Source organism: Stegodyphus dumicola, chromosome 12 (assembly GCF_044657685.1).
Source record: "Stegodyphus dumicola isolate Sdum_Otavi_A_Nest chromosome 12, ASM4465768v1".
Taxonomy (NCBI): Eukaryota; Metazoa; Arthropoda; class Arachnida; order Araneae; family Eresidae; genus Stegodyphus; species Stegodyphus dumicola.
In genome coordinates, this window is record NC_140779.1 from 84,939,840 (window position 1) to 84,964,093 (window position 24,254).

General features: G+C 33.0%; 1 long non-coding RNA gene across 4 annotated transcripts in view; it reads left to right on the forward strand.

The window, feature by feature from the left end:
- The window catches only part of LOC146993709 (uncharacterized), a 106,746-nt gene extending 88,152 nt beyond the window's left edge, over nucleotides 1–18,594 (forward strand). Inside the window, exons 1-2 of one of the 4 annotated variants that reach the window (XR_015038247.1) lie at nucleotides 9,181–9,371; nucleotides 16,609–18,594. This is a non-coding gene — a long non-coding RNA (uncharacterized LOC146993709). Of the gene's footprint in view, nucleotides 1–9,180; nucleotides 9,372–16,608 lie in introns of those variants that run through there. The other 3 variants (XR_015038244.1, XR_015038243.1, XR_015038246.1) reach the window with 3 other exon arrangements.
- Nucleotides 18,595–24,254: the final 5,660 nt, after the last annotated feature.

A 24,254-nucleotide genomic window follows, 5' to 3' on the forward strand; every position in this document is an offset into this window, starting at 1 on the left:
AGCAATAGTAAAACTTTTGTTGAATATATTTTGATTTTTTCAACTAATGGATATATATATATATATGTAATTTGCATTAAGAGTAAATAAATAAGTTTTCTAGATCAATCAATGGTTAAATTTATTTTGTGTGCTCATGATTTTTACCAGTCTTTTACTCAAATTGATTTACGGGTTAATCCGGAAGAAACACAGCGCAATTAAAACTAGTTATTGATAATAGTATCTTATTGTTGAATTGAGTTTTTTTTTATTGTTGTGGTCAATTAGTAGGGTACCTTTTTTGTAATTTCAAAAACGACACAACAAAATTAGTGACTAAACGGTAGGTGTTATCCGCTTTCTTAACAAATAAAACAGGAGCACTGTAAGGGCTGTCACTTTCTTGAATGATGTTGGCTTCAAGCAGCTCTGCCTCCTAGTTCATCCCTGAGATGGTAAGGTACTTTATAAGGCTTTTGCCTAACAGGAATATTATCACGCAAGTTGATGTTGTGTAAGATGGTGTCACACCCTGTTAACTCAGTGACTGAGGCAGCAAAGATGTTACTATACTGATTGAAAAGGTGTGATAACTGTTGTTGTTGCTGCTCAGGTAAATGTGTAAGATCAAATTCACCACCCCAAGACTCGAAATCCTCACCTGTTTCTATGGTGGTATTGTTTACAAGTTCAGAGTTATGTGTAATGACATTCACAGGTTGGGCACTGGCCAATTTCATTCCTTTATTGAGATGTAGTGTATTCGGTGAAAAATTTGCAATTTTGACATAAAATTCCTTAGATGAAGAAGTCTGATTAACTGACCTGGCTATGGAAAATTTACTCTGAGCATGTTCTATTAAAACAGTATCAGTAGTAAAATTTGCAGAACGAGCAGTGAGCTTAATGATATTTTCAGAAAAAGGTGGTAATTTATGTTTGGTTACAGAGTAACAAAATGACTGAGAAACTGAAGTAGAGAAAACATTAATATTCATAGCACTAGGCTGACTTAGATTCCATTTAAGAATTACATTTGATCCTAACAGTTGAGGAGTGGAGAAATCCAAATACATATTATTGTCCTCAAGAAATTTAGTTCCTAATAAAGCACCATACTGAGATGAAAGAGGTGTGTCAGTAATTAAAAATTCTGTTTCAAAATATTGTTGTTAAAATTCTAGTATTAAATTCATTTTCTTAGTTATTTTTACTTTTTCTGCAGCTATACCCTTTAAATATATATTGCATGAGTCCAATGAGATTTTACTTCCAAAACAATTAATGTATTTAGCTTCTATGATGTTTACAGTTGCCCCTGAGTCCAATAAAAACTTTACTTTATTCCCCAAAATAGATCCCTCTACAATAAGCAAAGACGCCTCACTAGTGGATACTGTAAAAACGGATGGCACCTCCAAAAGGGTTTTAGGAGACGAAACGGAGACTGGTTTCTCCCCACCCTGAATTAGTTTAAATTAAAACTTGGTGCTTGGGGATTCAAAGCATTTGTAGCCACACTTGTGGTATTTGGAGTACCCGAAACAGCTGGTGTGGTGTTATTAGGATGTCTCCTAGCTGTTTGGTTATTTCTAAATCTCTGTTGACCCAGTCTAGAGTGCTGATTAGGCACAATATTTACATAACAGTCCCTGCTAACATGCCCTATTCTGTTGCATCTGTAACAACGAGGCTGTATGAGTCTTGAGCGAGTACTTTGTGATATTAAACTCTGCACCTGTGTTTGAAGAGAGCCCATCATTTTAGTAAGCTGAGCTATATTTTCTTGTTGCATTTTAATAGCTGTAGTGAGCTCTGAGTTGGTTACTAATGGTGTTGTAACTGACTTTTCGTTTGCTGGCTTAGCAGCATTCACCGCTCTAACCTCAGCTGTTGCAAAATCACTACTAGCATGGCTCTTAGCCCACATGTCTTCTTCAATAATTGCATGCTGTTTAGCAGATGCAAAAGTTTTGTGATTCTGTGGCAGCAACAAGCGTCGCAAATGCAATTGCAATCCTTCGATAAACATTGACAGAAGTAAATCCTGCCTCTGTGCTTCTGCTGCAGGGTCACTGCTTCTTTCCACTGGTACAGTTTTGTACGAAAGAGCCTCTATACGTGCTGCAAATTGGCGCACTGACTCGTGTGGTTTCTGAAAAGCCTGAATAAGAGCACGGATGTTAGAACTGAACCTCTCCTTCAACGCTTTCACGACATACTCAAGACTGGCTTCTTCCTTTAACCTAGGATTATTCCTAATTAATTCAGCATATTTAAATTAGGAAGCGCGTTTGAAGAAATGTAAATTCTACCTTGAGGAGAAAAAGTTTAAATACCGAGTTTTAGAAGGACAGTTAGGCTATTCCTGTCACCTCTGTAGCGTGTGATTCTATTTTCGCAGTTATTGCTGGTTTACGTGGTATAACAGTATTTACTTTGCTGCCAATGATTTCGACTCGAAGTGACAGGAGTTTTCCGAGCCCTGTAGCGAATTTCTACTACTTGTTCACATCTTCGAATTTTTAGTTTAGTTTCTTGTTATTTCAGTTATTGCCCAAATGAGGCGTAGTGTTTTAGCGTCGGTTCGCCGCATTGTGAATTTTAAAGAGTTTAATAAAGGGTACATTTACCCCTTCTCCTGTGTAATTCCTACGCGCACTTATTACACGTAAAGTTGTCACTTAGAAGATACGTAAATATTTCTCACATCTGGCGTCCGATTTACTACTCGAATCCGATGGCCAAGGAACAGGACGGCAGTCATCCCTACAAGATTCAGAAGTCGCCGGCCCGATGGTGACAAGCCCTTTGGATGGATTTGATTTCCTAACACAGACGATGAAGAGTCAATCAAACCAACAGTGGTATTCGACGGCAAGAACTCCGTAACTTCATTCCTGGAAACCCTAGAGACTCACTTCTAGTTGTATCTGGTATCCGAAAGACAGAAGGTAGCGATTGCTTCTAGTGACCTCCGAGGACAGGCGGAGTCATGGTGGAAAGGAATCTGAAAATTCTTACTTGGAGAAGTTGGAATCCTTACCTACAATTTTGAACATTTTAATGTGCCACTCCTAAAGGCCTTCTCGATATTTAAAGATCGTGCGAAGCTTGAGGCCGAACTATACAGCTTTTACCATCGGAAAATTGAGGACTTCACAGAGTTCATTTTACGTTAAGTAAAGCTAGTAAATATGCTGTACAGTAGAAAGCCCGATGGCGAAGACATTGAAATCATATTACCAAAGCTATTACCCGCAGTGCAAGATTTCGTGAAGCTGAGAAACCCACAAAACGCTGCAAGAATTATTTCCTACCCAGGGATATCATCAGCAGTTCTCCCGACAGCCGACCATTGAAAGAAATAAATACAATAGAGGAAGACGCTTCTTTTTAGCCAAGCTGTCAACGAGTAAGAATAAAAATTATAAGGCCAGAGACCACCAGTTTACCTAGAATGCATCAGGAGGGAAGAAGGCTTTAAACGAATAGGATTGGATTATTCACTTATGGCAAAGCACACGAGGGCTATCTGCCTAAACTGAGGGATGCCTTCGTGGACGACTTTCTAAGGGAAACTGACTCGTATACACGTAACACATGGGGAAAACCACGAAAACGCCCATGCAGCCAGCCCGTTCGCGGGATTCAAACCTGGGATCGAACTCCCGTCTTTACCGCTCGGCAGCTGGTGGGCCCCCTTAAACGAATAGAGGGGCCTGAGAATTTGAGGGTCTGCATCGCAAAATCCCTCTAAGGTACATTTAAATACCGTGGTGGTAAAGATCTCTCAACTACCTGTAATACAGGTTCCTTTGAACAACGTACTCGTGGAAGCACTCGTGGATACCAGAGCTCAAGGAAACTTTTAAATGAAAGTTTTTATTGCAAACATTTTCGAAAAGAAAGGCTATTTAAAAATAGTACTACGAAAATCATAGCCGCTCAAGGTAAATTTTGCGAATGCGTCGGAAAACTATCGCTTAACGTACAGGTGAAAAACGAAAATTTGAAAGTTTTATTTTTTGTGGTGAGAAATTTACAAAATAAAGTCATTTTAGGAATAGAATTTCTTAGGGCCGCGAATGCAAAAATTGATTTTGAAAATAATTCCATTTTGCTCGATATGGTGCGAAGGGTGTTGGAAGAAGAAAGCATGCCAGAAGTCGACCTTCAGCATCTAAAGCAACGTTAAAGAGCCAAGCTGGAAGAACTCGTAAATTTTGTGCTAAAAAGCCGGGAAATGCGCAGATAGTCATTCATTCCATTGAATTAAAATCAAGAGAACTATGTAAAACGAAACCTTATTGATTTGATAAGGAGAAGTAGGTTATAATAGAATACCATATATAGCAGATGCTAAAGAATAAGATAATAGCATCCATCCATAATGAATATGCTACCCCAGTTGCTCTGTGCTGAAAGAGAGGAATAATTTGCCCCCCTCCGATCCAAAAATCTTGGCGTTTTGTTATTAATTATAGAAAATTAAACAATATAACTAAATTCCTTGTCTACCTTTTACCGGTAATAGAAGAAATAATAAGAAAAATTATATCTACGAAATTTATGACTTTTCTCGATCTCACTTCAGGATATTTTCAAATAGCCATTAAACCGAAAGAGGTAAATAAAACGGCGTTTGTTACAAAATTTGGCACTTATGCATTTTTACGTATGCCGTTTTGACTTTCTGTGGTTCCCTCAAATTTTCAGTGCGCTATGGACAATAATCTACGTCCTGTCCTCGGGTAATCCACGCTAATACGTTTGGGGGATATCATTATAATCAGCGACACCATTGAGAAACATGTGAAAGATCTCTATGAAGTATTTTTATTATTAAGAGAAGCAGTCTTAACTGTTAATTCATGAAACGCAACGAAAGAATTGAGATATTCGAGGTACAAAATTTCAGCCAAGTGTATCGAGACTGAGGATTCTAAAATAAAAGCAGTAAAACTCTTTTTCGTCCAAGAACGGGAGACGGAATTTAAAGCGCAAAATATTCAAAAGTTAATCGATGAAGCTCTGAAGAATTCTCATGTAGCAAGAAGGCAGCAGAAATTATATTATGATACAGAAAACGCCGTGAATCAGACTTTAAAGTGGGGGATAAGTTGCTGAAAAGAAACTTCACTCTGTCTAGTGCACCAGAGAACGTTGTAGTGAAATTCGCCCATAAGTTTGGAGGTCCCTATATCGTACAGAAGATCATCGGTGCTGTGATTTATATTACTTCAGATTCGGGGGAAGGAATAAAGGCCAGTCCCGATCAATTAAAGCATTATTATGACCGCAAGGACTTTGATGTTTTAAATAGTTTCTTGCAGACTTCCGAATCAGAAGAGACGGCCCATCATTGCCCCACCAACACTTCCATCACTAGGAGGAAAAAAAAAACAAAGAACTGACAAGACGTTAAGGCCTCAGACGGGCCGAAGAAGTCTCCAGAAGAGATCCCCTCAACAGATGGAAGGTCCAGCGGGGAAAAAAATTGAAGAGTTAAGGATCGTCGAGAAGAAAGGCCTGAGCTAGGAACAAGGGCTACGAACAAGGATGGCCGTGCCTTCACAAGGTCTCGCAGTAGACAACCTCAGGATAAGGAGAGGAAGTGGTGCACGGAAAGGACTTTACAAACAAGACCACTGGTGAGTAGAATGAAGAAGCTTAAGGTCCATAGCAAAGGTCCGAAGCAACCAAGAAATCACCAGGCAAGAGTTCTTGACTGCCGACGCTCCAAGAACCAGCGTTCCTGCCAGCAAAAGGAAATGACAGGAGGTACTACCATTCCAGCCGAAAAGGAGGATGCTCAGAGGGGAAAAGAGGCAAGGCCAACCGCAACCAGTGATGGGTAAAAGAAAGCAGAGATTAAAAAGAGTCAGTGTCAATAACGTCAGATAGAAGGACTTGTGCAGTAAAAGGATGGCGGAGGACCAAGGAGAGAAAAACAAAGATAAGTGAATTTTGCAATAAATCTTTTCTGTTTGTAAAGTTACAGTAAAACCTTTCTAATACGAAGTTACATTGTAAAGTCAGTGGCCTCGGTTGAGGAGTAAAGTTATTTTTTTATTTGGCGGAAGCACAAAGCTATAGTGTATTCTACAAGAAGAAACTTGTAGAAATGTAATGTTAATGTAAAGAACTAGTAGTTCGGTTTTGTTTGTCGAAAGACTATTTATGTTAACACGCCAAAAGTTCTGGCTTTTTATTAGTACTTGTTAATGAAATTTGTTCTTAGGTTCGCACTTTTGCCGAGAAGAGAAGTCGAGTAAATTTTCATTTTATTCTCTATTGTGGTAAAAGTATGTGATCGTGAAACGTGAAAATATCTGTTACGTTAAAGTAAGTGATACTGCAAATATTGCTTTCATTTTCTAAACTCAATAGATTTAATTCATTCACATAAAGCTCGATTAAAATTAACTCAATTAGCATAACATTTTGTAAATTTACCAAATTAATCACGGAACAGTTTTAAAAAAGTATAGACTACATTTGTCGGTGTATTTGATGGAAGAGATGAGCAATATGAACAAAAAGGCAGAAGATTAAAGAATTGTACTGAAAATAAACAATGTTTTTATTTTAGACGATAGAAATAAATTATTTTTAAATCTTTAAAATAAAGTAAAAAAAGCAAAAATTTTGCACTTTATTTTAAAGAACTGAAGTGTAGGGTTTTTAAAATTTTCAAAGGTAATTTAATTGCAATTATCGGGAGACGGGGCACGCCAACGATCAAGCTCTATGATCACTGATCATTGATAATTCGACCCGCGTTCAAATTCCGGTGAACGGCTGACTGCATGCCAGCTTTTGTAATTTCCCTCATCTGCAACATGAACACGAGCCAGTTTCTCTTAAAATAAAGTCCTCCACGAAGTCTTTTGTGTTTTCCTATACCATAAATAGCCGTAAATAACCATTTTGAGTTTCGCTGAAGTAAACTGTGTTTTAAAATTTGGATTAGCTGTTGTAACAATATTCATAATTCTGCACATTCCAAAATGCCTCTTGTCATAGTCCTCAATTAAATCTGAAACACTATTATTATCATTATTATTTAAACGACTTCTAAGTGTTAAGATAGTGCAAGACGTTATTAAATTAAACTTATGAATTTTTAATAGATGGAATTAACTCAATAATTATTTCTTAGCATTAACCTTTTAAGAAAAAATAACATTAAGTAATAGTTCTCTATAAACTGTTTAATACGTAACGAAAAGTCAAATTTGGAAAACTTAGGGATGTCTGAAATTTACAGCGCTATATATATAGTGAAAATGCAATAAAATAACATTACTTTATTACATTGCATTTTTAACCTTAAGTAAAACAATACGTTTTAGACTTAAATTGTGGCATAAAATCCACTGAGAAACATTTTTAGTGATGTTTGAGTATTAAATTGTAGTATAAAATCCACTGGGAAACATCATGTAATAATGAATATCTACAGTCATATTTATAAATTATATCTTAACTGAAGATCACAAGTAATCTCTTAGCCGATCAACAAAATCATTGAAAATTATTCTGAATCAGGTTGTAGAATCCAGTGAATGAACTTCTGTCTGTATACTGGAGTAGCAGGAAACTACACAGGAGAAGGGTTAAAGTACCCTTTATTAACTCTTTAAAATTTACAATGCGTAAATTTTAAAGAGTGCTAACAAACTATCTCGATGCTAACAAACTTCGCCTCTGCTCTGGCGGTAAGTCAGAGTAAAGTCAGATAATTGAAACTAAAAGCTGAAATATTAACAAGTGATAACACTAGCCTACAGGGCTCAGCGAGATCTCGTAATTTAAACCCCCTTCCACGCTAGTGGCAGCAAAGCAATGCAATTATCACTTAAATCAACAATAAGTAAACCTACCTACTGCAGCGATGGCGATTAAAACCTAACTCTCTCTTATCACCTACCGAAACTCGGCTTTTCAATACCTTCTTAAGTAGAAAAATTTGCATTTCCTTCCGCGCGCTACAACATTTAACTATTCTGGCACTGACAATTAGGGGAATGAAGGCTTACAGGAAAGGTCTGAAGTCAAACTTAAAGTTGTTACTTAAAATAAATATAAATCCCTACAAAATAAAGCATAAAAAGTTATAACATGCATCTTAAATAAGAAGTATATTGTGGCTTTTTACTGTAACTTTATTGCGGCTTATTTATATTAAAGTGGTAGGCAATCTATTTCTGATTGCATAAGTGCCAGTTGCCACTGTGATAACTTTTAAATCCTGAAATTTTAAAAATGAGTTGAACGGAGGTAAAATATTTCAGATTAAATTTAAGGACCAATTTCGATTGAAGTAACTCATTGAGTGATCCTCAATATGTCTGAGTATATTGCTGATTTAACAGCATAATGCATGCTGCTGAATAATAATATTTTTACGTATTTTTCCCCGTGATAAATTTGAATTTTTCTCGCTTTTAAACATTCGTTTAGAAATACTATACTACTTTAATAATTAACCAATGATAACAATTCAGTATATTTATGGAACCTAAGTATATTATCTTAGGAATTGTAGTTTTTGAGGATCCGTTAAGATAAATAAAGTAAAATGAAGCAATTATAGTAATAAGAAGTTTCAACCGATTTTCGTCAGACGAATTTCATACGGAAATTTTCACATGTTTAAATTTGTTAAGTCTCCCTTATTTCTTTTTCCTTAAAAGACGCACATGTATTTTTGTATGGTTACAAATAGACTAGCATTCTAGCACACGTACAACTAGTTAATGTATTCCAAAACGATCAAAGTCCAAATAATTTTGAAAAACATTTTAACTAATCCACTTCAGACATAACCTTTAGAAGCTGCTTGAAACATATCAACTGACAGATAGCCTTCTAGATAAGATACTTCAAAACTGTTGAAAATAATGGCGATACCTCTTTTGATTTTGTATTCGTTAGAAAATTAGGAATCTCTCTAGGTCAGTCGAGAAAACTAAGAAAGGTATTCTCTCTCACTTCACAATTCTTGAAACTCTTCAAAGAAAATCACAGTAAATAATTTAATGATACAGCTAAGAAATGGTGTCTTTTAAAAATGGCAGGTCTAAACATCATTTAAAATGCCTTTCTTAGTTTTTATGCAAAAGAATTCTTATCAAGGGCATGGACAGAAACTGATTAGACACTTTTAGATATCGAGTTTATATGTGCCAGTTTATTGACACGAGTTAAAATAGAAAAGCACGCATAATTTTTTTATTCATAGCCTGAAAAACATTTTCTTAATCAACGTAATGAAAAGCTTGGTTTTTTTAGTTATTGAAATAATTCTTTTGTTGTATCTTGATGTCCTATATTAAACAGCTTCACAAGTGGGCAGGACTATACATGTTTAGAGATCATAGGTATGTATTAGGTTCTTTTCAGGTTTAAACTATTTTTATTTGCAGTTTACTTCTAAGGTAACATCTTTTTTATTGCTTGTAATTATCTTATGCTCTAAATTGAGAGGATGAACCTCGCTAAATTACGATTAGATAAATTTTGTACTGACAGCCACTTTTTTATGATTGGAAAACTTAAATGATACTTTATAGCTTAAAGCTTAATTGTGTTAGTAGATGATAATGCATATATATGCGCGTCATCTTCCTTTTCGCATGATATTCAAACTGTCATTTCAGAATCCGTAACACCACATGTTCAGTTCCTTATCTTAATCTAATTCTCAAAACCAAGATACGTAATCTGAGTATACGCATGCATACACGTAAGAGCATATAAATGCATAATTTTAACAGGTGTTTTAAGCCTTTTAATAACATTATCATCACAAACGATGTTTTTAAATCTTATGCTTTAATATTTCATCATACGTTTTACGTATCAGTTCTTTTTCGCGGTATTCATGATCTGTCATAATACTCCCTAACATAAATAGCCAACAATAAATTAGGCTAACTTTTGTAGAAATAGCAGCAAAAGCTAAATTTTTAAAAATATTATCTTGCTATTTTTTTCTAAATATTGCTATCGGTAATATGTAATATCAATATAAACAAAGACAAGTTTATATTGATAAATATGTGTGAAAGGCTTAGTTAGGTTTGCGAAAGTAAGATTATAATTGTCTGATTGACTTGTCATTATCAACTAAAAAGTAACGGGAAAAACAGAAGAGATTTTACAGTGCCAATTACTCATGTCTCCTAAGTGATTTAAGCTGTAAGCCTAAATCAGCTCCCAAGCTATCAATTCTTTCCGTCCTCGTCAATTTATGACACCTGTTTATACATATACATATACATACATATAATAATATAATATTCGACCAGGTTTTTAGTGTTTTAAATATCTAGGTTTAGTGTTATCACTATCTGGCCAAAAGCATCCGTACTCCCCCTTAAAGATCTGGCAGATGACTTAATTTGATGCGTAATCGAAAGCTATAAAAGTGTTGGTAGTGCTTTGAAGCTTCGTTCCCGTTATTCCATTCAATATAAGGCCAAGTCAATTCATATTTGTGCGTTTGCGAGACAAGGAGTAAGTTAGTAGGTGACATAATTCTGAAGTGGAAAGTCGAGGCAGTGAAGCTGCAGAAAAGCGAAGTGGCAGGCCAAAAAAAATTATTGAACGCAGTCGTAGAGCTCTGAAAATGATAGTGAAACGAAACTGCAAGTCCTAGATGGTTGAAATCACTCAGGAGTTCCAAAGTTCATCAGGCATCTGCTAGCAGCAGGACTGTTCGCCAAGAATCAAAAAAAAAAAAAAAAAGACTGTCATTGGACTGTGGACATGTGAAAAAACCTTCTTTGAAGTGATGAATCTCGCTGTACAAGCTGGCAGTTTGATTAACGCGTCTGGGTTTGGCGGATGCTCGCCGAGCGCTTTGTAAGTGACTACATTGTGCCGACTGTAAAGTTTCGTGGTTTGGGGGTGTTTCTTATGGTTTGGCCTGGATTGCTTATGGTTGGCTGGGTGTTTTTTATGGTTCGCATCGTGAGCTCCTGCGGTTGGAAACATGAACTTTGAGATGTATGTTGACGTTCTGGACAATGCTGCCCTCCCAACCCTACGGCAATATTTCGGGTAAGGCCCATTTCTCTTCCAGCAGCATAACTGCCCCATTCACACATCGAGACTTAGCCACCATGATCTGACGAAATGCGCGTATAAAACCCAGGCTGGGCCCGATCTAAATCCCATAGTACACCTTTGGAATGAATTAGAACGAAATTACGTAGCCAGCCAAATCGATTGTCTTCACTTCAGCTATGATGGACGCCTGGAAGTCAGTTCCTATGGCCACCTATCAAAATCTAGTGGAGGGTTTCCCCAGACATGTGCAAGCTATCATCGATGCAGAAGGGAGACCGATGTCATATTAATACATGCTTCGGGACTCTCTGAGACCGTACAAAGGGTGTCCACACAGTGTGTCAGGAGATGTATGTCTTTTAACTTGCTTTGGGAACATAACGTATCCTGAATAAGAACAAGGAGCTTACTAAAGCTCTGTTCCAGATTGTGTGAAATAGACGACACAAGCAGGAAGGGTATACTGAACCCTTTATTCTCGATTACGTTACAGGTGCTCCCGTACTTCGGGATACAGAGACCAACCACTCGTGATCTGAACGTAAAAATATAAAACTACTAACTAAAACTCTAACTAAAAGCTAACTTTGAATTAATACAAATGCCTAACACTAAGACTGGCCTTTTTTAAAAGGGTACGTGTGTAGTACGTCGAGCTGCTGAAACTACAATATTTTTGTAAAATATCAAGAGGGCTAAACCTCTGGCCTTAAAGGCAAGCAGCAACCGATTGAAAACTCGTAAGAATGCAGTGGCAAGCGGCTCCCTTCCTCACTCTCTCTCTCTCTTGGTAAAAAGCCACAACTTAAATACTTGGGTGTTAGGAAGACAATTTGCATAAAGAAGTTAAAATATTTAATTCTGGCCGGAAGTAGAAAATAAGAAGTGATAGTACAGTTTTAAAATAAAATAAAGGTTAGTAAAACTTAGGATCCTTACAAGTGTACTTCCTCTTGACAAGTTCTGTTTGAAACAGTAAAAAAGGGAGATTAATATTTTAGTTCAATTTTGCCGCATTTGTATGTACATTGTTTTTTGTGTTCATTGTCACTGCTACTATTATGGTTAATTTTAATTTTAATTTTAAAGATGATATTATTACGGTTAATTTTAATTATAAAGATTACCTTATTGTTCTCAATTATTTAAAATTCTCGTACAGAAAAGCTTAATTTGGCATTTTGTGAACTTTAAAATTAAAATTTTTACCCTACACCATTTCCTCAGATAGGATAATCAGGATTTCTTATTCCAAATCTACTCAAAGTCTACATACATACCTACATATGTAAATAAAATAAAAAGATAATAATTAATACAGAAAAATTGTCTAATAACTAACAAGAAGAACACCAATCAAAATAGAAACAAAACCAAAACAACTCAATAAATTAACGTAAAAATCTAATAAGTTAACTAACAATTGAAAATTCTTTTGTCTTTTTCAAAGAACAAACGAAAATTTTGATCTTTCTGAATTCCATCTGGCTGATTACAAATCAAATTAATAAGTAAAATAAAGGTTTGAATTTTAAAGTAATTGCAAAAATGAACAAATTTAGTATGACATAAATAAAAGTAAAAATGTGAGGCTATTAAAAAAAGAAAGTTATTAATTTTTTTAATTAATCATCAAGCTTGAATCTGCTCACCCTAAATAAATAATATTGTATAAAAGTTAAACAATATAAAATAATTTTCGAAAGTAGAAACCAGATGAATTTAATAATTAAATAATAAATTGAATAATTAAATAATGAATTTAATGGAATGGGAAGAAGAAAATTAAAAAATTGTGATAAAGTTGTTGCTTAGTTTCATTTTGAATGTTCTACTAGTTTGAAAAGAAAACTGACGTGAGGTGTTGAAATGAGTTTAGTAGCAGGATGGTAGTTTGATAAAATGGAAAATAAAAGTTCAAGAACCGAAATGAACTGTAGAGAAGTCGCCTGCAAAAATGGCAAATATAAATGGTAGAGGGAGTAAACGGAGTGCTTTATAATAAAATTTTATTCAAAAAATAAAATGTTTTAAAATTGTTAAATGTTAAAAATTAAAAATTTTTTTTAAGTAGATAAATTATTTTGGAAGATGGAAATTAGTTATCGTTACATAAATTTATAGCTAATTTAATAATATTTAATAAAAAGTTTTAGTGTGTAGGAAAATGAAATTTTACTAAGAATTAGCTTGATAAATAAGTACTTGATGCCAGTTAAGTTATAAGGTATTTCTCCCGCTTTCCTAGCAAACTCTAGGATTTGGAAGCGAGCAGTGGCAACAACTTTCGAAATAAAGCAGATTTTCATCTCCAGCTTGCGAGGCTATTGCCACTCGGAAAAATGAGGCCGAAAATTATCGTTTTTTAGCGTTTTTAATCAATATTCTCTGATTTTAGCTCCTTTGTTTTTGGAAAACTGTGGAAGTTGACCTTTTAAAGGACCCAGAAAGAAAAGATTTGTAGAGAAAGTTTGGCCACTATAGCTATAGTAGTAACTGTGTTATTAGCGAACAAACATACAGACTTTCTTCTTTATATATATAGATAGTATTGAATTTAATAATTTAAAATAAAGAATAATTTTTGAAGAGAAAAAGGGGAGTGGCTATAAAATATCTACACTTATTTGGCATATAATATGACTAGAATAGAAATGGCCATTTGTTAATAATAGATTACAGGGAGAGAAGGATTATTTGCATATTTACATGTATACTTACAACTGTTAATTAAATGACCTAATGTGTAATTTTTGGTGCAGTAATTTATTAAAATTAAGATAGATTCTTAATTTGTTTTGGAGTTTGATTATTAATAAGTTTACTTTTAAGACACTGGATTTCTCGATGAAAATTTCCAACATCAGTGCAAATATATTTTTCAAGAACTGATTAGTAATAGTGTTAGCTATTGCTTTTCAGAAATATTTGAAAACCAATGTATTAGTTTAATGGCAAGTTAAAAAAATTATCAAGAAGGTATGTTTTTTCCATAGTGGGTAAATTTTAGTAGTTTCAATTAACCTAGAATTGTTAAATGTGATAAGTTTTTTTATCACATTTATGTATCTAAAGGTAGGATGAATGTTGCTTAGTTTTGCATAAGATTGAACTTTTGTGCACAAAAAAGGAGATTACGAATTCCATTAGTCTGCTTGAAGATATTATTAGCTCAAAGGACGTTAGCCCAGAAGGATTAATAATTTCAAAATGTCGTATTGCGTCGATTTACTTTTCAAACTGTTGCCTCTAAATATTTTCGCAATTAATTATATTTAAAGAAACTAAATAATGAAGAATTTGCATGAATATTTCTCGCATTTCGAAAAAACAACAATGCTTAGAGCCATCAAATTCTGAATAAAGTAATCTTCCAACCGAACGTGGGCACTTGGAAGCCAAGATTTTGAATTTCGAATTTGTTTTATTATCTATTTCAAATTTTGTAAAACTTGAACGAATTTTTGATTTCTATGTTTCTTGCTTCAACAAATCTAATAACTCTACTGCAAGATGCAAAGTGCATTTACAGGCAGAAACTCTTAGGGCTTTTGTAATAAGTCTTTTTAAAATTTTTCTTTTTGTTGTCTGTAATAATGTGCCTCTCTCCTAAACGTGGATTTGAACGTTAACAACGAAAACAGTGCAGAGTTATAAGAAAACTATAAAATTTAGAGAACTATTGAGAAACTATAAGATTTAGAGAATTGGATTTAGAGAACTGGTGATCTCTGCCAAAATTTCTCCTTCATTTTTTCCGTTTTATAGTATTGTGCAGGAAAGGTTTATGTTGTTACACTGGCCTACGAGCGGTAAAGTGGCTGAACGTCGGTAGTTTCATCCGAGGTTCAAATCCCGAGAACGAGCTGGTTGCACGGGCGTTTACGTGGTTTTTCCCATGTGTAACGTGTATACGAGCCAGGTTTCTTCAAATTATTTCCCGAAAGCATCCATCCTCTTATCCATAGAGTGCTTTGCTATAATCAAATAAACCAAACCAACCATAAAACATAATTCATATTTTGCTATTCGTAAGAAAATTTAAAAAAATGTGTTTGCAACAAATACAGAAAGACAATTTTAATCAAGTTAAACCACCTGGATATGTTGTTTAGAACTTGATTTTACTATACTTGCACAGCTCCAAAAGTACTACATTTAATACCTTCCTTTACATATTTGAAAAGTAATCATTTAATTTCTTTCTTTCTCTTGCCATTTCTTTCACAAACACGACTGAAATAAACTCTGAGTATACAATAATCATGTCACAGTGCAAATGTAATCTCGCATTTCAACCTGTTACACAAACCTGATGAATAGATATAGAATACTATTGTAACATTTCTTTCAGTTTTACAAATGCATAGTTCCACATAGCTCATAATTGAGCTTTGCACATTTCAGTAGATTAAGTCAAGATTCGTATGCAAATCCTCAACCACGTTACCGCATACTTAAACATGTTACTAAATCATTCCAAGGCGTACTTCATTTAAAAATGTCAGCAAGAAGATGTGTAACTCAAGACACAATGGCATTATGTATGAAATCACGATCACCTAATCTAATATTCACTAAAATCTAAGGACCTGTTGCAGGTGAACTTTCTCTTTTGCTTTTGTGCATTGTGTGACAGGAATAACACAATGTCATTGCATAAAAGGGCCACAGCATTATTGTGACAATGCGAAATCAGTGGTCTTGATTGAGATAAGAATATTAACCTTAACATGTAGTAATGTCGTATAATGAAGGTTATATAACATAATAAAAGAATTTTATTCATGAAGCTGAACTTGAAAGATAACTATGAGCTACTTAATCGACTTATCGCATTAAACTCTTATTATCATGCTGAACTTGTATTGTTAGTTAAGCGGATAATAACTACACGTTTGCATGATGCCTTACATTAAAATGCCATTTATTGGGTTTTACAAAACACTGTTATTTTAAGCTTTAGTTAATGACACGTTTCATTTAGCATTGCAATAAATCATTGTTCTATGATACAGTTCAGAGAAAAGATATTTTCTTTATGAACTGTGAGATTGGTTTTCAGTGTATAATGTTCCCGATTTATATCGTCACATTAAACATATTTGTTACATCTGCCTTCCAAAGTATTCAGTATTACATATAACAATGTGGATCATTCTTCGTTGTCATTCAACATTATCTTGAAAGAATTTCTTTTGTATTTTGGAAAAGATATCAACTCAAAGAATGATTTGTGCTATATAAAGTTATTGTTTTTAGCATACTTGATTATCCTCCTGATTATCTATATTTTAATCCATATTAGTATACATTATTTTTATAAAAACTGCGAATAAAACCATTTAAAGGCCTGTCCATTATTTGAAACATGACTATATTTTCCTTGGAGAAAATATTTCATGTGTGGTGTTTTTAGAAGAATGATAGATAGGTTCAGCTAGATATTTCGCAATGTATCTAGCTGATGTGCAATGTAGTTAAATAAATTAAGAAATGTTGTATAATAAATGTATGTTGAGAAATCTTTATTCTCTCTTGCAGTTGCACAGTATAAAGAGGATAAAGAGGATAAAGTACATAGTCTCACCACAGAAGCCAAGAAATGTGTAAAGACCATGTGTCCACCCAATGTCATCCTAGTTGTTGACGTGGCCAGTAGCCGTGATTCTTTCTAGCGTGGTGATGCTATTTGATGCCCGGAATACTGACATGGAATATAGATGTCGAAGACTAGAGTAGAAATATGAATCTAGCAAAGCATACCTGACAGCACCTATATTGTATTTATATTGCAAGTATTGCATAGAATAATATTGTATGAGAAAAAGGAAATTGAACTTTATGTTCAATTTGATGAAATTTTAATTTATATCTTGATTTATCATCTTTTTATTGTTTCTTTAAGAATATAAATGTCTTCTGTCTTTTAGATGTATTAAAATGGAGCATTAATTACAGTATTTATTTAAAAAACACGTCTCAATCAAGCTTACCTACTTATTCATTTGACGGTCGTATGTATTCCATTTTCTTAGACATATTGCCAAAATTACTGACCGACGTCTCTGTGTCTGTTCGAAGCAGAATCTGTTCCATTATGATGATTCTCCCGCACATTTCAGACCTCATGTCAGGAATTACCTAGATGCATATGCAAACTGCTGGAACAGGACTCATTCGTTAGCCACCATCATCAGCAGACTTGATCATGTTTGGATTTTTCTCATGGAGCATTTTAAAAAACACCGTGCATGATACCCCAATTGAATCTGAACAAGATCTCGTCATTAGACTACCTGTTCCTGCTGGAAATATTAGGGAGATAACTGGCATCTTTGAAAATGTAGGGTTATCGATTCGCTGACTCATAAATTTTGCTTTGGTCGCAGCTAGCAACTTTGTATGCAGTACATTAAATTAATAGTTCCTTTTATTTTCAGTGCATAGAACATATAACTGTTGCTTTGTCCGTAGCCCGCTAGTGAACATCTTCTTTTCTGAGTTCGGTTACCCTATGATTTATTGTTGTATCCGTTAGACCTGCTCTAGGACCCCATTTATGACTTTTTATGTGCATCTGTATCACAAAACTTAGCTTAAAATTCTTTAGTTATTTTATTTCAAACTTTGAGCTAAAGGTTTAGCTCAAAATAATATTTTCTGCTCGATAATTAATTCATATAACTTCTTTGTTTTCATTCATTTTCCTTATTTCAAGGTTAAAAATGTTTTATATGAATTTGATTTCATTTTTAACAGCGTCTGTATGAAAATAATTTCTTAATTCATAATATTTATAAGAATTAACGACAGTACATGATGTTTCATAATGATTCTATAATTAAATAACTCTTGAACAGCTGGTCTTAAATCCCTGGACGCAATTTAAGAAATAAATCATATAAAAGAAACTTTAAGCTTAGAACAAGCTTTTAACCGAATCAAATGATCGTGCGAAACTTAAAATTTTATAAAAATCTTCTTATGGATATAATATCAACGAGAAAAATCGTATTTGACAGCATAATAACTCAAAAAGTTCTTCTTATACGATTATAATGAGCTAATATAGCACCATTTACAATTTTTGAAGACCTTTTAAAAATAAAGATGCACAAACAGATTTTCGAATACAAATTTATAACAAAAGTATCATTGGAATTAGAGAGGTATGCATACATACATTTAAAATTTTCGTTTGTAGAAATGCCAGAATTCAGTTGGGTTTAAATTAGGCTTTTCCTCCCTATGTTTTTAAGCCTTTTTTACGAAATAAAAGTGATGCAACTTTGACAATTCTTCCTGGGAAAACTTTATATAATATAGAAACTTAGCCAGATACATGCTATTCGATATTAGGAGTCCTTTGTACAGAATAGATGTAAAAATTTGAATTTTGCGTAATGTTATGTCAGACGGCAAAAATTGTCACAATAAACATTTTTTTATATGACATATTTTTGCATTTATTAAAATAGAGCCATAGGTCGATGACTAACCTTTTAAAATAGATTTGATTACGCAATATTTTGAAACATTCCAAATACTTAGCATAACGGCGGACAGTATTCCTATTTTAAAAGAAATCTCTACATAAAACCCTAGTACGCATAGAAAATCTTGCCAGCGCAATTAAGTGAATTTTCATCAAAGATAAAAAAAAAAATATACAGCAACATTTAAAAGAAATGACAGAGCTAAAGAGCAGGAATATCCCTACCATTTATCCTTATTTCTTCATTATCCACAAGGCGTCTATTAGTAAAATGCTTAAAATTTCTAGGCAAGCTAAACTCTGTTGTTTCTGAAGTGTCACTAAAGTACTCTTACCTATCAAATTGTCAGTTATAAAAAACAGACAACTTTTCCTTAGTTTGAGTTCGACAGGGACAGAAATACCCGCAGAAAAAAAGGTCCATACAGCTTCCTGAAGACATTACTCAGTGTACCAGAGATTGGTGCATTGAGGAAAAAAAGGCACTGAGTAGCAATTAAGCTCAAAGTTTTTGATGAATTGCTTGCACAAAATGAATCGGCGCTTTACGTTTAAAAAAAGCAGCGCAAATGTTCTCTCTGACGACCTGTTGGTGCATTGTTATCCATGAAAATTGCAGCTTTTATTTTTGAACATATTCATTTCCTTCGTTCAATGGCTGTCTCGAAGATGTAAATTCCGCTTACGTACTTTAAAATATTTATTTATTTATTTATTTATTTATTTAAAATGCAGTTGTGGCTTACTATAGCTTTTACTGTGCGACAAATAGCACGTTGATCGCTTACTCTAACGGAAGCTCTTAAACATTTTTTTAATTAAAATAAATTCATTTGTGCGTTAGTAAGCCAACGAAGCGGAACTTTCTGTCTCCCTTCCCGAAACTGAGCGATTAGGAAAATATTTCTAAGTTTTAAAAACTGCTAAACCTTGCAATTTTTAGAACTAGTTTTGGATAGCTAAATTGGTATTTACGCTGATGCACATACGGAAACATTTTTAATACTTTTTACTATATATAATATTTTGGTGATTCTTTTCTAACTACCACATCAGAATTTATATAAAATTTTGCGAATTGTACATAAATTCATTACTGTAACACCGTCATAGACATCAAAGAACTGAATTAGTGAGAACTAAGGTAAAGAAATAGGAAAGTGTCGAAGAATTTCAGTTCATTTGTATTCTCTTTTAAGATTGTTTTTAACATTTGTGTTCGCTTTTTTTAACATTCGTGTTCTCTCTTTTTTTCAAGATTTGTGTTCGCTTTTAAGAATTTCACATAAACTTACCATCCAATAAGATTTAGATAAGTCCAATAAGATTTCAAAAAATTTGAATAAACATTATTTAAAAAATCGTTACTCGAATAATGGAGGCTGTGCTGAATATGTATGCATATGTATTCACATAAGTATATCGGCTCTTTATTAAACTATGAATAACTTGTAATGTTTATTTAAAATTTTTCATTTTTTTTCTTCTGCTTAACATATTGAAAGTATTTTACAGCTTATTATTCATAAGCGTTTTAAAGTAAATTGTTTAAAAATAATTTTGTCTGCGGTTATTAATAGAATTTTATAATTTATTTATAAAATTTTATAAATTTTATATAATTAAACTAAAAAACAAAATACATTTACGAAAGCATATACGGTGTTCATGGTAAAATTTCTAACTGTATTATTTGTGTACATTATAGTCGTATCAAAAATAAAATTAAAAGTCAAAATTAAATAGGAACCTTGCGGAGTACAAACCTTTCTTAAGATTTTTCTTTTAAATTATAAGGTATTTCTCCCGCCTTCTTGGCATGCTTACGTGGTGTGGTGGTCTGCACGCTGGGCGCGTTTTCCAGAGGTCTGTGGTTCGATTCCCGGCGAAGGCGTTGCTCATTCTTCCCATCTCCTGCGTCCAATTAATCTAATGTCTGTAGAAAATTATATTCAAAAAGTAATCTTCTTTTCCAAATCTTAATTTACTGCCTAATACTTTTTTTAATTTACTTTTAATTTTTTAAATACTTTTTTTAATCGGTACTTTTTTATAGATACCGATCTGCTTTCCCTACATTTCCTTTCATAGTATGAAATTTTATCTCATACTAAAAAAGGAAATGTAGGGAAAGCAGATCGGTTTCTATAAAATTATAAATGTTAATTTGTTTTAGAGTTGAGTTTTAATTTATTCGTTACTAATTTTTTATCAGATAGTAACACTAAGAGTTATGTTTACATTTTTAAGAATAAAATCCCCTATGCAGTTTTAAAATGTTAGTTGTTACTCTCAGAATACTTAGCCTCTCTTTCAGCAATATAGCAAGTGGTAGTAGTTATAGCGTTTTTAGTCTTTCTGGTACAGAATTACACTGAGTCTTTCGAAGCGATAGAGAATGCATCTAAATATGTTACTCAACTTTCTCTTTGCGAGGTACAAGCAAGCACATAATCTACTCCTTCTATAAAAAATGCTTAACTTCGTTATGGCAGAATATTTTATCTCGGAAGTTTGAAAAAAACAGAAAGATAGCACAATGAATCTGTGGAAACATTGCCAAAATTAATTGATCATTGCCAATCGTATGACATCTTTTGCGTTTCGTTCAACAACAGTGTTAGGCGAAACACTTTTCAAAAACTTATTTCTGTTACATTATTTGAACACAACAAAACACACGATGGTTATCTGCCTAAAGGCAAAGGATGTCTTAGGATGACTTTCTAAGGGCAACTGGCTCGTATTCACATACACATGGGGAAAACCACGAATACCAAACATGCAGGCAGCTGGCCTGGAATCTGGAATCTTACCCATATCGAACTCCCAGCACTCAGACGTCTTACCAGTATGCCATTAGAGGCGAAAACGTTTTTGGATATTTCTCAGTTACAACAAGTAATTTAAAGAAGGCAGGGGCTTTGCAATTATTATGAACATCAGTATAGTAGTAACTTTTATTCCAGAAATGCACAAATACTTCCAGAGCGATTTTTCTGTAAATATACATATATAATGTAAAATATATAAAGTAAAATGTATATAATGTACAATATATATAATGTACAATATATGTGTGTAAAATATCTTTAGGTGTAAATTGCTACATACGTATGGGTTATTTTTTAATAAACCCCCGAAGATATCTCAAGATTTCGAAAACTACGAATGGAAACGGGAAAAAAAGAAAAGTTTAATATGTACGAAGGTTAGACATTATGTACTAAAGCTTTATCTTAAACGCGATTGTCTCTTTCATAAAAACATTCATCATAATGGGTTATCAATTATTGTATGCTTTTCTCATGTAAGAATTGTATCAAACCTTAACAATCTGACATAAAATGAGAAAAAAATCATCAGTCTTATTAAGGATTTTTCGTTGTCTTTCTACAAATTTAAGTACAATTCAAACATAATAATTCTTCCATTTTTTCTCTAAGTTTATACAATTTGTAATGAATTTCAGTTTCATTTTGGCTTCTAATCGTAGGAAATCTAATAATCTGACAAACGTCGCTGTTTAGCATTCCAATAGATATCTCTGCATACATGCTACACCGATAGTATTCCACCTATTCCTGTGGCCAGGTGTTTAATTTTTGTTTCTGGAATAAGAATCTATATACTTGTTCAACTTATTATATGTTTAAAATCGTTTCCTTCATTATTCTTTTTATTTCTCCGGAACACAGTTAAAAAATTGCTGTAGTATATAATAAGATCACTTATACATTTGATGTCTCTCGCTAGATTCGTTCTTTGCGTTCCGTTATACAATGGTGGATTTTAAAAATTTTTTGCGAATAATATTAGTCAGTTAAATTTGTATTTTAAATTCTTAATTTAGCTTAATTCATTTATCACACTTTAGGCTTAGCTACTAAACAGATCGAATATATTTTTTCATTTCTAAATGTTTTTTGCTCTAATATTTTTTACTTTAAAATTTTCCTTGCTATAATGTTACAGACTTTAAGAATTAACCCCTATTTCTATATTTTATTTTTTATTTTACGATTTTGAATGAAATTTTCATTTATTTTTTTTCATCTGTTGGATTGCTTCTGCTTTGCATATTTTTTAGATTTAGTCTACTTAAATTATAATTATTATTATTATTAGATTTTTAAGCCTTTTTTCCTTGTTTATAATTTTCATGCTACAGTTATTTTTTAAAAAGTGTTTAATTCGGCCTGTAAGTTTCAAAATATACATATGTTTTTATTTTTCGCGTGTTGGTTTGCTTGCATTGGAAGGTTTTGTTTTTATGCTCTTTTTATTTGTTTAAATATTTGATGCTGTAATTTCTCATTTATTTGCGCTACTTAATTCAGCCTGTAGATGGTAGACTGATAAAGACACATATTACTTTGATTTTTTTAGAATATTTTAAGTTTTAAACTTTGTGCCTTTATAGTTTCAGAAGTAAGCTGATTTATTTATTTATTTCGTTGCACATACCCCCTAATTACGGTTCAGCGAAAGATGTAAACTTATCAGTATTTCATTTTTGTTTTGGCATTCCGCCACCCCTTTTTCTTGCAGTTTGCCACTGTGGTTCTTGTATTTGGTTTTTGCATATATTTATTCCGAACTCAATGTACATATATTTACATATGTTTATTCCAAACATATATTTACATATATTATACATATATTATATATGTTTATTCCGAACTGAATATAATACATACATATATTTGCGTACAATAATATATTTAACTAAAAGGTTTTCAGTAATATTATAGAAAAGAAATACTATTCAAAATACTTATGATATGAAATATGAAATGTACGCTTTTAGCCTTTATTTTCTTCTTAATTGTCATGAATATAAAAAGGTTTTACTCTTCTTTCCTTACCAAGAAACTCATCCTTGAAGTGATCAAGGATGAGGAAACATCATTAGTTACAAACCATTAGGTGTAAGGGATATCATCAGGAAAAGTTTTAAATATATCCGATCTGAGATTTTTATTGATTAAAATAGTCCTTTTTATCCTGCTCGTAATTGTAACTATAGGTGTCGCATCGTTTAAGAAAGCAATTTAAAGAGGAAAATATTTATTTAAAAGAAAGTTTATTCTTCTTAATGAATTTTATAGCTCATTAAAAATTAAAGGTTCTATACACTTTCAATTCATGTTCTTTAGGTGGCTTTATATTTCTGAAAAGTCAGTCGTACGTTATATTATACAATTTTTATAATTTTCATACGCATTTTTCTAGAGGTTCAATTCATAGTGCAAGCTGCTCATTCTTTTGTATTAAGGCCACCTAAGGAACTTTGTAAGCTTAAGTATTTGATTATTTTTATATTATATTGCTTGCGTATATCATAAAATATTCCAATTCCTTCTTCTAGTGCGGTTGCTTGTATCCATGATGCAATGTGATTATTATTCAAATAATTAAAAGTAAAATGTTTTTTACATTCAGCACAAGGTCTCCCAACTGAATTCAAGTTTTTATATGCAACATATAACTGTATGCAATGTATAATTTAGATATTAAAGCACAATCAGTTATACCCGCCAATACTATAACCCGAGTTCAAATTTGATAAGAGCAATTAGATGCTTAAGATGCATATAAGGAAGGCAGATCAGACATGAAACACGCAAGCACACACGTAAATTATATAAATAAATATTCAAAAATATATTCTAATAGTTCCTGTAAATTA